The sequence below is a fragment of the Carcharhinus amblyrhynchos genome, chromosome 2, assembly GCF_965287045.1.
Source record: "Carcharhinus amblyrhynchos chromosome 2, sCarAmb.v2.hapA, whole genome shotgun sequence".
In the NCBI taxonomy this organism is placed as follows: domain Eukaryota; kingdom Metazoa; phylum Chordata; class Chondrichthyes; order Carcharhiniformes; family Carcharhinidae; genus Carcharhinus; species Carcharhinus amblyrhynchos.
In genome coordinates this window covers 1472622-1486678 of record NC_137325.1, presented here as the reverse complement: position 1 = coordinate 1486678, position 14057 = coordinate 1472622, and the positions used below count along the sequence as shown (strand labels likewise).

General features: G+C 43.2%; 1 protein-coding gene across 4 annotated transcripts in view; it reads left to right on the top strand.

Moving 5' to 3' along the window:
* LOC145351806 (cadherin-18) overlaps window positions 1-14057 on the top strand; it is a 556159-nt gene that overhangs the window by 273841 nt on the left and 268261 nt on the right. Inside the window, exon 1 of one of the 4 annotated variants that reach the window (XM_080201471.1) lies at window positions 11125-11267. The exons of the other annotated variants lie outside the window; for them this stretch is intronic. The gene's annotated coding sequence lies outside the window, so the exon portion shown is untranslated. Of the gene's footprint in view, window positions 1-11124; window positions 11268-14057 lie in introns of those variants that run through there. 4 annotated transcript variants of the gene reach the window in all.

Sequence of the window (14057 nt, the reverse complement as noted above, 5' to 3'; positions counted from 1 at the left end):
CCTATTGAGGAGAAACGTTCCCTCTTTATGCAATCCTGACTTCAGATGCTGATTTGAAGCCACAGGCAGAAAGAGGAAAAGTAAAAGTCACAGTCAGAGCTCAGAGTGAGTTCAGGATGAAAGCAGTATGATTCAGGATATCCCAAATCATTGTATGACTATTTGAAGTGTTGCCACTGTGAAATGTGGCAACCAATTTGTACACAGCAAGATCTCACAAACAGCAATGAGATAAACTACTAGGTAATTTGTTTAGTGGTGTAGGTTGGGTGTTACAGTTGTTTCTTTTTAGTGCATATGGGCGTCACTGGCTGGACCTGTAGGCATTGCCCATCCTTAATTACCCTCGAGAAGCTGAGTGGCTTGTTGCATCATTTCAGAGGTCAGTTAGACCAAATAAGGATGGCAAGTTTCCTTCCCAAAAAGGGCATGACTGAACCAGATGGGTTTTTCTAACAATAGCTTCATGATCACTATTACTAAAACAAACTCTTTTAAACTCCAGTTTTATTAACCAAGTTTTCACTCCACCAGCTGCTGGAGTAGGGTTTGAACCCACACTGCTAGAGAACAAGCTTTGGTCTCTATATTACTACCCCAATGCCACCACCTCCTGCTGATCAGGGCAGTGAGACAATTCCTCTGCTCTTGGAGTAATGCCATTATTTGCATTGAACAGAGGGAGCAGCTGGTGGGCTTTAGTTTAACATCTCATCCAAGTATCCCCAATAGTCCAACTGGAATCTGAAAATGGAATATAAATTTCACTGAGTGCAAGCCTGGATTATATTCTCAAGCGTCTGTAGTGGGACTTGAACCCATGACCTCCTGTCTCCGAGGTGAGAGTTGAGGATGACATTTATTTTAAATACTGTGACACTGAAATGACAGAACAACAGCTGACAGGAAAGCAACTGCTGGACTGAGAACTGCCAGGTACTTTATCTTTGTGAGAATCACTCAAGTGGCGGGTAAGAATTTGCTGCAAAAAGGCAATGCCATGTTGCTGTCCTCTTATGGGTGAGTCACATCTTTCTGGGAGCTGACTTGCGTCATTTCTGAGCATAAAATTACATTTAACAGCTGTTCACCAAAGCTTCCTCCAGATACGCCAGGAATATCTTCATGTTACGTTGCTCATTTGTTAAAAACCAAAGTAGTTTCTTGTCTCTGTGATCGATGTTTTGACTCTAACTGTACAACACGGGGCTGATGTTCACCTCCTGTTTTCGGGAAGCAGGAACGGTGGAGAGGGCAGCGAATCGAGCAGGAGTCCCAGAACAGCCTTTACACCAGCAGGATTTCGCTGCTCAGTTGTCCCCCTGTCCCCCAGGATGCCTATTTACATCAATTTAACTGTGTATATCAGGACATGTCATTGCTGGGGGCAGTGCCAGGGGGCAGTGTCTGGGGACAGTGTTCGATGACAGCGCCGGGATAGTGTTGGGGACAGTATCAGGGTAGTGTTGGGGACAGTGTTGGGAGTGAAGTACCAGGGCGATGCTGGAAAGGGATGGTCATTCCATGGGAGAGGTGTGGGGAAGCGGGGGGATTTCCATGGTGGAGAGGAGGGGGAGTCCTGTGGTGAGGGGCAGGGAGTTCCACTGGAGGGGAGGGCTTTCGTTTCTTTTTAATCAGGGTGTGGTTTAAATTTACACCATAACATTTTAAATTTGCTGGAAGGTTTATCCATTTTTATTGACAAAATGCCGAAAACTACATCAAGAAAAGTTTGCAGTGCAGTCGGCAGGCGATTTACCCTCTGCTTCTCCTGCCCGAGATCACTTTGTCAATAAAAGGCAGGATTCTGCCCCATAATTCTACTTTAATATTGAACAAAACTTCTTAATTGGTACATTGCAAAGTGAACACAATAAACTGTACATTATAATCATTGTTCAGTAAATGTGTTTAACGAGTGGATAATGTCTATGGAACTGCACAGCTGTCAAGTTATTTAAAGCCCTTTCCCTTTAAATTAAAACAAATACAGCCAGCCTGCAGTTAGAAAAAAAGTCATTGCAATTTCAATAGTTACTTGTTGATAAAGGTTCACTAGACTAGTTCCTGATTGAAGGGTTTTCCCACTGAATAAATACTAGGCTCACACTCAGAGTTTAGAAGAATGAGAGGTGCTCTCATTCAGACCTCCTTGATGGGTACATGTTGAGAAAATGAGGCCATCCTGAAATTCCTTCAGTTGAAACAGATGGCCAGACATTTTGGTTCTCCACTTGTGCTCATAATGAAGGCTTGGCTGAGCTCCAATGCTCTCAATGCATTATTCCAGCTGGTGTTCTGTTTTGACAACTAAGTGGAGTGTTTACTTTGCTTGATTGACAATGTTGTATGGTTATAATAAGTTATCATTTGTGATCTCTTTTGTCAATATCTGTGTGTTTATTAAGCAATATTCAATGGTATGAAGCAATTGAAACTTTTGTTATTGAGATTATAATTTCTTGTCGGATTGGCGCTTCCGGTGGGTTTTAGGAACAGCAGATTTCTTTTCTAAGATTTCTGAATTGGTGTTTTTTTTAAATCGGCATTTCAGTACTTGTCATTTCTGCTACAGGGTTCAGTAGTTCTGTACATGATGAGTACCGGCTGAATGGCTTGGTGGTGGCATGGGGGTCATGGGAGTGACACAGAGAGGGAATGGAGGCCATGGAGCGTGCATGAGGCAAGGATAAGATCTCTTGAACTTACCTTTCAAAAGGTTTCCAAATACAGATTCTGGTTCACGATTCCTGTGAGAGACTGACCCATGGGCCATGGAGAAGCGAGCCTGACTCCGTGACAATTGTAGAGGGCTAGGAAGTGCCTACCCTCGCAATGAAACTGGACAAGTTCGGATTGCAGGATTGTATGATTGCGACTCACACCATTATCCTGCACCGGTGAAAATAACCAGCACTGGGAGGGAGGCCAGGTGACCTGGAATCAGATCCTCTATGCCAGCTTTATGTGTCTCTAGAGTTGACCCAAAATCTGCAAAAAATTCAAGCCAGGATCACAGCCTCAGTAACTCGTAACTTGCTGCCTCGCCAGAGTCGGATTTGAGGGTTACACTGGAGATTGCCTTTCAGAGGTTCCCAGGTAAGAGTGAAGAGGTGTTAACATCTCCTCCTGGACAATTGCACCTGGCTGGCAGGCATCTGACAAAGTGATTTAAATCATTAACTTCAGATAGTTCAACCTGTGTTACACTACAGCAGTAACTCTGAAAGAGTTAAAAGAAATAAGACAACTTCTAACTTCAGAGTAACTGTTTTAAACACCAAGAGTGAGCACTGCAGGGGGCAGTCCTTCAAATCCCCAATCTCCCTGAAGACCCTTATTAAACACCCCTATGATATACCCCACCCCTATCCCTGATCCCCACACAGCCCACCCCAGTTACCAACCTGAAGCACCCATTACCTGACTGATCCACCGCTCGACATGAACACCCGACTCAGGCTCAGCCCATCCCCCTGGATCTGACCCGTCTGCCTCACACCACAACCTGAGTCCCCTGCCCCCACCTTAACCCCTGCACTGCCCAACCGAACCTGACTCAGCCCCCATCCCATCTCCTGATACAGCACAACCCCCACATCCCCTCAGCTTTTGTGTGTAATTGAGGCAGAAGGTGGTAAAAATTTGGTCACTGAGGGAGGTAAGGGGACAATGCAGGGAGGTGGACTTGATGTGGATGATTAGCCAATGAACTAATGGAATTGTGTGGCAGGTTTGAGGGGTCACATGCCTGGTGCCTACTCCAATCTCTTGTTGTTTTCTTCGGATCCAATCCGGGATGACAAAGACAAATCCAGTTCAGGGTCTTTTACCGGCTTGTTCTTCAGTGGTTTGTTTGTCTTCAGGATGAGATCCTTGTTTCTCTTTCTTCTTATCTGGTGAAGTATTCCTCATTTTCTGTTGTAAGGGATTTTAAACTGTGAACATGTGGGGTTTAATCTAAGTGGAAATAATTCTTAAATCCATGATTTTCATTCACCGTGGATTATACAAACTCTTCATGATCCTCAGGGATCTCTATTGGCTGATCCATTTGCTGATGTCCATGGCAATGAACTGCGATGTTGTTCACATTCTTCACTGCTGAAGTGGTGAAGGATTATCAATTGCAGCAACTTAATACATTTGTAATGCAAACAGACTTTAGGAGGGGAACTTTAACCCAAAAATACCAAGAGAATTGAACGCATGGCCTCGGGTTACTGGAAACCTTCCAGATCCTGCTGTTTCTGATGATAATGAGTGCTTCTGAGCTTGAGTCACACACTATCCCCCTACCCCCACCCCCACCCAACCCTCATCCCCCCAACCCCCACCCCCACCCCCACCCAAGACAAAGCTGAATGGGCTCTGAATTCATAGAATGATTTCTATTCTGAAGCTTTGTATGTTGAAGATTCTTTACCTCCTCATTGGCTGAGATGGATCATTCTTTTCTCAGTTTTCGTGAAACGCTACAGTGATTTTAAATAAATTTTTGTTTAAACAAGTAAATTTTGGTATGTGATTTGATTTGATTTATTATTGTCACATGTATTAACATACAGTGAAAAGTATTGTTTCTTGTGTGTGATGTGGACAAAGCATACCATTCATAGAGAAGGAAAGGAGAGAGTGCAGAATGTAACGTTAGAGTCACAGCGAGGGTGTAGAGAAAGATCAACTTAATGCAAGGTTGGTCCATTCAAAAGCCTGACAGCAGCAGGGAAGAAGCTGTTCTTGAGTGAGTTGGTACATGACCTCAGACTTGTATACCTTTTCCTGATGGAAAATGTGGAAGAGGTATATTTGGGGTCCTTAATTAACCTGACTGCTTTTCTGAGGCAGCAGGAAGTGTAGTCAGAGTTAATGGCATCACTGGCTAGGCCAACGTTTATTGCCCATCCTTAATTGCCCTTCAGAAGGTGCTAATGAACTGCCTTCTTGAACTGCTGCAGTCTCTGGAGTGTAGGTAGACCCACAGTGCTGTTGGGGAGGGAGTTCCAGGATTTTGACCCAACAACAGTGAAAGAACGGTGATATATTTCCATGTCAGGATGGTAAGTGACTGGAAGGGAACTTCCAGGTGATGCAGTAGCCAGGTATCTGCTGCCCTTGTCCTGCTAGAAAATGGTGGTCATGGGTTTGGAAGGTGCTGTCTAAGGAACCTTGGTGAGTTCCTGCACTGCATCTTATAAATGGTACACATGATTCATCAATGGTGGTGGGAGTGAGTGTATGTGGAAGGGGTGGCAATCAAACGGGCTGCTTTGACGTGGATGGTATTGAGTTCTTGCATGTTGTTGGAGATGCACCAATCCAGGCAAGTGGAGAGTTTTCCATCACACTCCTGACTTGTGCCTTGAAGATGGTGGACAGACTTTGGGGAGTCAGGAGGTGAATTGCGCACTGCACATTATAAGCCATGCTCATCCCGTGTTTCACCGATATCGTTCAATCAAATATTTAATCCTGACTCTATCTGAGTTAAGATGATTTAAGGTATCACAAACAGTTTATTAATCAAGATGTACGGGTTTGATTCCCTGCTTCTAAAGCCTTGACACAATAATCAACATTCATATTATAATTTCAAAAGCCATCCTTGGATTCAGAAAGAAAGATGTGATATTAGATTTTGGAAGATATTTAAATGAATGTTATGATCAGTAACAAGCTCAAAATAAGTTAATTAAGTACGATATCCAATGTGTTAAAGTTGGTATCTGTTGTTTAAGTTATTCCATTGTTCTGTCAGAGATGATAAATATCCAGTTTGTTCACTCTCCTGTTTCAAAGAAAGGTCACCGAGCTTGTATGGAGTTAGAGTTCTGTGTGGTACAAAAGTATGAAACTGCAGTATTATTGTTAAGTAGATCTTTCAACTGATGTGAGGCTGTACCTTGTGTTTTCACACCATATGAACATTATCTTTATTTCTTGATAAATTAAATCTAAACTCAGTGCCGATGAATGCAGTGGAAATTGAGATGATCAATTATATCAAAAGGAAAATGGAAAGGCCTTTGACAGGATACAGGGATAGAGTGAGGAAGAGGATGGACCAAATTGTTCGACAGAGAGTCAGCATGCACTGAATGGGCTGAATGGATGTGATCTGAGAGTCCAATAAAGTTAGTGATAGAGTGTAACATCACAGAAACGTCAAGTCCCTACAGTGTAGAAAGAGGCTGTTTGACCCATCAGGCTTGCACCGACAAGTACCCCATCCAGGTCTTATCTCCATAACCCTGAATATTTACCCTAGCTCGTCCCCTTGACACTAAGGGGCAGTTTAGCATGGCCACTCAATCTAATGCACGCATATCTGGACTGTGAGAGGAAACTGGAGCACCCAGAGGAAACCCACGCAGGCATAGAACACTACAGCACAAACAGGCCCTTCGGCCCACAAGTTGCGCTGATCACATCAGGTTTGGTTTAGGTTAGAGGGTCATTGCTTTTTAATTGGTCGGCGCAACATCGTGGGCCGAAGGGCCTGTTTTGCGCTGTAATGCTGTATGTTCTATGTTCTATACCTACCAAGCCATAGAACTATCTGTAACTCCCAATCCCATTAGATCCCATATACTCATCCAGAAGTCTTTTAAAAGACCCCAGCGAGTTCGCCTCTACCACCACCGACGGCAGCCGATTCCACTCACTCACCACCCTCTCAGTGAAAAACTTACCCCTAACATCTCCTCTGTACTTGCTTCCCAGCACCTTTAAACCTGTGTCCTCTCATAGCAACCATTTCAGTCCTGGGAAATAGCCTCCGAGAATCCACCCTATCTATTCCTCTCAACATTTTATAAACCTCTATCAGGTCGCCTCTCAACCTTCATCTCTCCAGGGAGAAGAGACCGAGTTCCCTCAGCCTATCTTCATAAGGCATGCCTCCCAATCCAGGCAACATCCTTGTAAATCTCCTCTGCACCCTCTCAATAGCTTCCACATCCTTCCTGTAGTGAGGCGACCAGAACTGAGCACAGTACTCCAAGTGGGGTCTGTCAAGGGTCTTATAAAGTTGCAGCATTACCTCCCGACTCCTAAACTCAGTCCCTCGATTGATGAAGGCCAGTACACCATACGCCTTCTTGACCACATCCTCCACCTGCGAGGCTGATTTAAGAGTCCTATGGGGAGAATGTGCAAACTTCACACAGACAATCACCCAAACTGGGAACTGAACACGAGTGAGGCAGCAGTGCGAACCACTGAGCCATCTTGCTGTCCAACCATCTTTTGCAGGTTTCTCAGAGGCATGATTCAGTTGAATCATCTTTGCAATACCTTCACCTTTCCTGGGGCCTGTGATACACCATTTCCCTGCTACACACGGCCAAAAAAGCATCTTACTAAATACACTTTTTGTCATTAAGCAGATAGGTCCTTCATTAAGTGTCATCCCGTGGAGTAGATAGATGGGCTAAATTAATACCTGAAACACACAGTTGATCTTCTGATGCTGATTGAGTAACGTTCTGAAATACTTAGACCCCAGAAGAGAATTCAAGCTTCACTTGTTGTGTAATTTGAAATTGGGGTGAATAGTGATTGTTGTGATGTAATAATATTTCAATCTGATGCAACATTTAGAACCTTTGAGTCATTCTGGCCCTGACGGAGGCCATTCAGCCCATCTATTGCATACTGACTCTCTGTAGAGCAGGTTACTCCATCTCATTCCTCACTCTATCCTGTAGGGGGATAGGTTTAAAGTGCGAGGGGCGAGGTTTAAAAGAGATGTATGAGGCAAGTTTTTTACACAGAGGGTGGTGGGTGCCTGGAACTGGCTGCCGGGGGAGGGAGTGGAAACAGATATGATAGCGAGTGTTAAAGGGCATCTTGACAAATACATGAATCTTGCAGGACTGAGGTCCTGTTCCTGTGCTGTAATGTTCTTTGTATCCCTGCAAGTTTATTCCCATCAATTGCCCATTGATTATCCCATTTAAATTGATTGATTTTTTTCTGCTTCCGCTGCATTCATTGACAGCGAGTTGCTGCTATTTCTGTCATTTCAGATTTTAACCAGCATTTTAATCCTGAAATTGTCATTATCTGTGATGTTTCTTTGGAAACCATAATCAATCATTATTTTTGCCTCTCGTTATCACTGCTTGTTTTGCCTTTTTATGCTCAATGGCGTTATGGCCATTGAATTAATGGGGCATTTTGCTGTATTATTTTGGATTTGTCAAATTTTGTTTCTTGGTATTATCAGGTGTGGTTATATCATTGCTACTGTTGCTTCTGGTTTGTCAGTTTGAGTGTCCAGGCTCCACTCCGAGACTGAACACATTAGTCTAGGCCCTCATTTCAGTGTCACAATGAGGGAGTTCTGCGTTGCCACAGGACCATCTTTCTGATCGGATGTTAAAGTGAGATCTTGTCTGTTGGTTCCTTCAGCTCAAATGGATACTAAAGGTCCAGTGACATTGTTGAGCTGGGAGTTCTCTCAATTCCTCACCAAGCAACACCATCCAACAACAACTCATCACTCAGTCTGCCACATCTTGTTTATTTTACTGTATTTTCCTCTCTACAGTCACCTCACATCATAAAATCTTCATCCTGTGAAGCAAGTTGGAATGGTTTGAAGATATGTGATAAAGTCTGTTGCAAGTCTTCTGCTCACTGTCCTTTCTTGTGGCTCTATCTCAGGGTTTCAGTTCTGTATTAGTTTTGTCTTCAAGTCGAAGAGTGTGAAAAATTCTTACAACATCAATGTGATGTTTTCTTGATTTATTCTCCCATTTGTACATTTGCCTGGAATACCATTCCTTATGTTGAACTTCTGTGTTTGCTGTTTGTTTAATTTCTTGAGATTCATCCTTGGCTCATTCCCCGAATTTTCCAATGAGATTTCCTTTGTCTCTGTTGATGCACAATCTCCAACACGTCACTAAAATCAAACCCTTTCTCAACAATTAGTATTAGGAGTTGACATTTAGAAACTTGTCTTACCACTGCTTGGTTCAAATTCTTTCCACTCTCTCTCCAACAAACTGTCCAAAAAGAAACAAAGCACGGTCTGTGGAGTTTGTATATTCTCCCTGTGTCTGGAGACATCTGGATATAAATTATCCCATTGGTAAGACACAACATGGGTTCATGAAGGGCAGGTCATGTTTGACTAATTTGTTGGAACTCTTTGAGAACATTACATGTGCAGTGGACAGTGGGGAATCTGTGGATGTGGTGTATCTGGATTTCCAGAAGGCATTTGATAAGGTGCCACACCAAAGATTGCTATATAAGATAAACGTGCACAGTGTTACGGGTAATGTATTAGCATGGATAAAGGATTGGTTAACTAACAGAAAGCAAAAAGTGGGGTAAATGGGTGTTTTTCTGGTTGACGATCAGTGACTAGCGGTGTGCCTCAGGGATCAGTGTTGGGACCACAATTGTTTACGATTTACATAGATGATTTGGAGTTGGGGGCCAAGTGTAGTGTGGCAAAATTCACAGATGACACTGAGATGGGAGGAAGAGCAAATTGTGCAGAGGATCCTGAAAGTCTGCAAAGGGATATAGATAGTCTAAATGAGTGGGCGAGGGTCTGGCAGATGGAGAACAATGTTGGTAAATGTGAGGTCATCCATTTTGGTCGGAATAACAGCAAATGGGCTATTATTTAAATGGTAAAAAATTGCAACATGCTGCTGTGCAGAGGGACCTGGGTGTCCTTGTGCAGGAATCTCAAGGAGTTGGTTTGCAGATGCAGCAGGTAATTAAGAAGTCAAATGGAATTTTGTCCTTCATTGTTAGAGGGATGGAGTTTAAAAACAGTGAGGTTATGTTGCAGCTGTATAAGGTGCTGGTGAGGCCACACCTGGAGTACTGTGTACAGTTTTGGTCTCCTTACTTGCGAAAGGGTATACTGGCACTGGAGGGGGTACAGAGGAGATTCACTAGGTTGATTCTGGAGTTGAGAGGGTTGGTTTATGAGGAGAGACTGAGTAGACTGGGGCTATACTCATTGGAATTCAGAAGAATGAGGGGAGATCTTATAGAAACATATAAGATTATGAAGGGAATCGATAAGATAGAAGCAGGGAAGTTGTTTCCAATGGTGGATGAAACTAGAACTAGGGGGCATGGCCTCAAAATAAGGGGAAGCAGATTTAGGACTGAGTTGAGGAGGAACTTCTTCACACAAAGGGCTGTGAATCTGTGGAATTCCCTGCCCAGTGAAGCAGTTGAGGCTCCCTCATTGAATGTTTTTAAGGTAGGGATAGATAAATTTTTGAACAGTAAAGGCATTAAGGGTTATGGTGAGTGGGCGGGTAAGTGGAGCTGAGTCCATGAAAAGATCAGCTATGACCTTATTGAATGGCGGAGCAGACTCGAGGGGCCAGATGGCTGACTCCTGCTCCTAGTTCTTTTGTTTTATGCTCCTATGTGTGCATGGGTTTCCTCCGGATGCTCCAGTTTCCTCTGGAGGAAACCCATGCAGACAAAGATGTGCAGGTGAGGTGGATTGGCCATGCTAAATCGCCCTTCAGTATTAGGGGGAACTAGCTAGGGTAAATGCATGAGGTTATGGGGATAGGACTTGGGTGGGATTGTGGTGGGTGCAGACTTGATGGGCTGAATGGCCTCCTTCTGCACTGGAGGGATTACATGATTTTATGATTCCTGAGTGATGTATACTTGTTGCAAATGCCTATTGAGTTGGTTACATTATCTATGAACAAGTGGGAATACAGATGCACTTTCTTTGAGAAATTATAATCAAGCAAAGCTCCTCAAATTGGCACAAATCTTCATGATTATACCTTCATGAGAATAATTAAAGATGCAAAATGATATTTGAGTTTGTCTTTCATTAGAATTACAAACTCTGGATTAATTTTATAAATTATGCACAGATATTCCCTTTGCACGATTTCTTTTCCCAACACTGCTCACATCTTTCTTTTTAGAATTCCAATTCCTTTTCCTTGTAGCCCTCTGTTGAATGCAGAAACACGTGTGATTGAACACAAATGACATTTTATTGTGTAAATCACTTATTAAGATTATCCTTTCATAGGATTTATTTCTCCAAGGTGATCAAGAGGGATTAGAAAGGAATTACCAGAATTAGAACTGCAGTTTGCTTCTCTGCCCTTCAGTCCTGTAACCGGGTTTGGGGTTTTGTTTAACTCTGGACACAGCTGGCAGTGGTACAGGGAAGTGAAGGTGCATCTTCTTCCCTGAACTGGCTTTCCATCTAAATGTGCTTCAAGCTCAAGGATGATCTGCTTTCAGAGGTAGGTTTCAGAGAGAAATGGAGAGGCAATTTATTGTTCTTCGGTAGGACTGATAACCCAATGACTCGCTCCATGTTGATAGTATTCGGGTGAGGGAAGGTGTATTGTTTGTGTGGGTTTGAGTTGTATCATTTTGAAAAGGTACTGTTTACAGATTAAATTTCAAATCTGGACCTGTTCCAAGTCTGTAATTTCACATCTTGCTGATAATAGGGAATTAGATAATTATCTGTCCTGTAAAAGAGTAGGGCTGGGTGGGGCCGGAGGTGGGGGTGGGGGATTGAAATTATTTGAGTTGTGGCCGTGAAGAGCTGGCAGTGACATGACAGAGCGAATGGCCTCTTCCTCTGCTTCCATGATTCCTTCCTGTAGGTTCCCCTGCTCTCCCACATCTTACCTTGAGTTTTATATGTACCTCGTAGCTAATTAATTTTAATTATGTTTGAAAAAGTAGTTTTTTCAACAGATCCAAAATATAGAATTTGCACATCTGACAGACTGATCCAGGCTGACTGTGTGCTATGGTAAAGAATGTGAGAAATAGCTGCCTCACCCTAACCCTAACACAATCAATTCAACTCATTATGATGATATGGCTAGAATTAAACTGAAGCCACTGCCCATTGTGTACTCAAAGATCAAAGAAAATTACAGCACGGGAACAAGCCCTTCGACCTTCCAATCCTGCACTGACTATGCTGCCCAGCTGAACTAAAACCCCCTACCCTTCCAGGGACCCTATCCCTCTATTCCCATCCTATTCATGTATTTGTCAGATCCTCTTAAAAGTCACTACTGTATCTGCTTCAACTACCTCCCCTGACAGTGAGTTCCAGGCACCGACCAACCTCTGTGTAAAAATCCTCCTTGTACATCTCCTTTAAACCTTGCCCCTCGCACCTTAAACCTGTGCCCCCTAGTAATTGACTTGTCCACCCTGGGAAAAAGCTTCTGACTATCCACTCTGTCCATACCTCTCATAATCTTTTAGACTTCTATCAAGTCTCCCCTCAACCTCCGTCGCTCCAGTGAGAACAAACCAAGTTTCTCCAACCTCTCCTCATAGCTAATGTCCTCCATACCAAGCAACATCCTGATAAATCTTTTCTGTACTCTCTCCAAAGCCTCCACATCCTTCTGGTAGTGTGGCGACCAGAATTGAACACTATATTCCAAGTGCAGCCTAAGTAAGTTTCTTAAAGCTGCAACATGTTTCGCCAATTTTTGAACTCAGTGCCCTGGGCGATGAAGGCAAGCATGCCATATGCCTTCCTGACTACCTTCTCTACCTGCGTTACCACTTTCAGTGACCTGTGTACCTGTACACCCAGATCTCTCTGCCGATCAATACTTTTAAGGGTTCTGCCATTTACTGTATATTTCCTATCTGTATTAGACCTTCCAAAATGCATTACCTCGCATTTGTCCAGATTAAGCTTCATCTACCATCTCTCTGCCCAAGTCTCCAACTGATCTATGTCCTGCTGTAACCTCTGATGGTACTTATTGCTATCCGTAAATCCACCAACCTTTGTGTCATCTGCAAACTTACTAATCAATTCAGTAGGTTTACTCGGTGTAATTCATCTCTGTTCACACAACCCCCTCTGAGTAAAAGTTCAAATGTATTGAACTCTCTATTCACAATGCAGGTATCAACAGATTTTGGAGCTGTCACCTATTTTTCTGATGCCAATATGTTTGAAAACAAAGGTGTGTTTGGTCCAGTGCCATCAAAGGCAAAATTCTGGATGCTTCAGGAGAAAAATAAATAAATGATATTTTCAATGGATACTTATCATTTAGTGAAATTTCTTCAGATGTAAAGAAGTAGATTTATCAAATGAAACACTGTCAAGAGGGATTACAGTTTTAGTTTTCTTTGTATGATCCAACAATGCAGTGTGGAACAAGGCAAAGCTGTTCACTAACTGTGTAGGTGAAAAAGTGAGTTCAAATCTCAAAGCTTGAATGTTAAAGTAAAGTGGCAGTTTTTTGCTTAGTTGCAACAAAAGGTTTTTCATTTTTAGTTGACCCTTCGGCTTTGCAGAAATTTGTGATGGGTTGTATAAAATTCTAACGTAATTTTTGATATCTCACAATAATAAAAGAGTATTGTATTTTCCTGAATGATAAGGATTTTACAGCCCTCCCCACCCCCCACCCCCTCCATGTGCAGACAAGGCCCACCTTCAGTGGCTGTCATCTTGTTGCACTGTAACCTCTCCATCAAGAATGCTTGGGGGGGGGGGGGGGGGGGGGGGGGGGGGGGGGGGGAAGGGGTGGGGGGGGGGGAAGGAGGGGGGGGGGAGGGGGGGGGGGAAGGGGGGGAGGGGGGCACGGCGGCAGCGGCAACAGGCATTCCTGATTCTGTAATTTTCTTACTGATAGAATAATGTTAGAAGGTCTAACTAGGAGTGTGTGAACTTCTTATAAGTATATATCTGAGGCATAAACATTTCAAGACACCACGGAGTGTATTTTCAAACCCAATCCTGTGAAAATAAGAGCTGAAGCACAAATGTACAGGGATCCAGAATAAAATTGATCTTCATCGACAGTTAAGCAAAGCCTTCCTTCATAAATGTACTTGAGGTTTGTAAATCCCAATGCATTCATAATATACAATCACAGGCAAATATTTCAAGTTCTTAATCTGTACATCTGTGGTTCACACACACACACACACACACACACACACACACTCACTCTCACACTCTCACACTCTCACACTCACTCTCACTCTCACTCTCACACTCACACTCACACTCACACTCACACACACTCTCA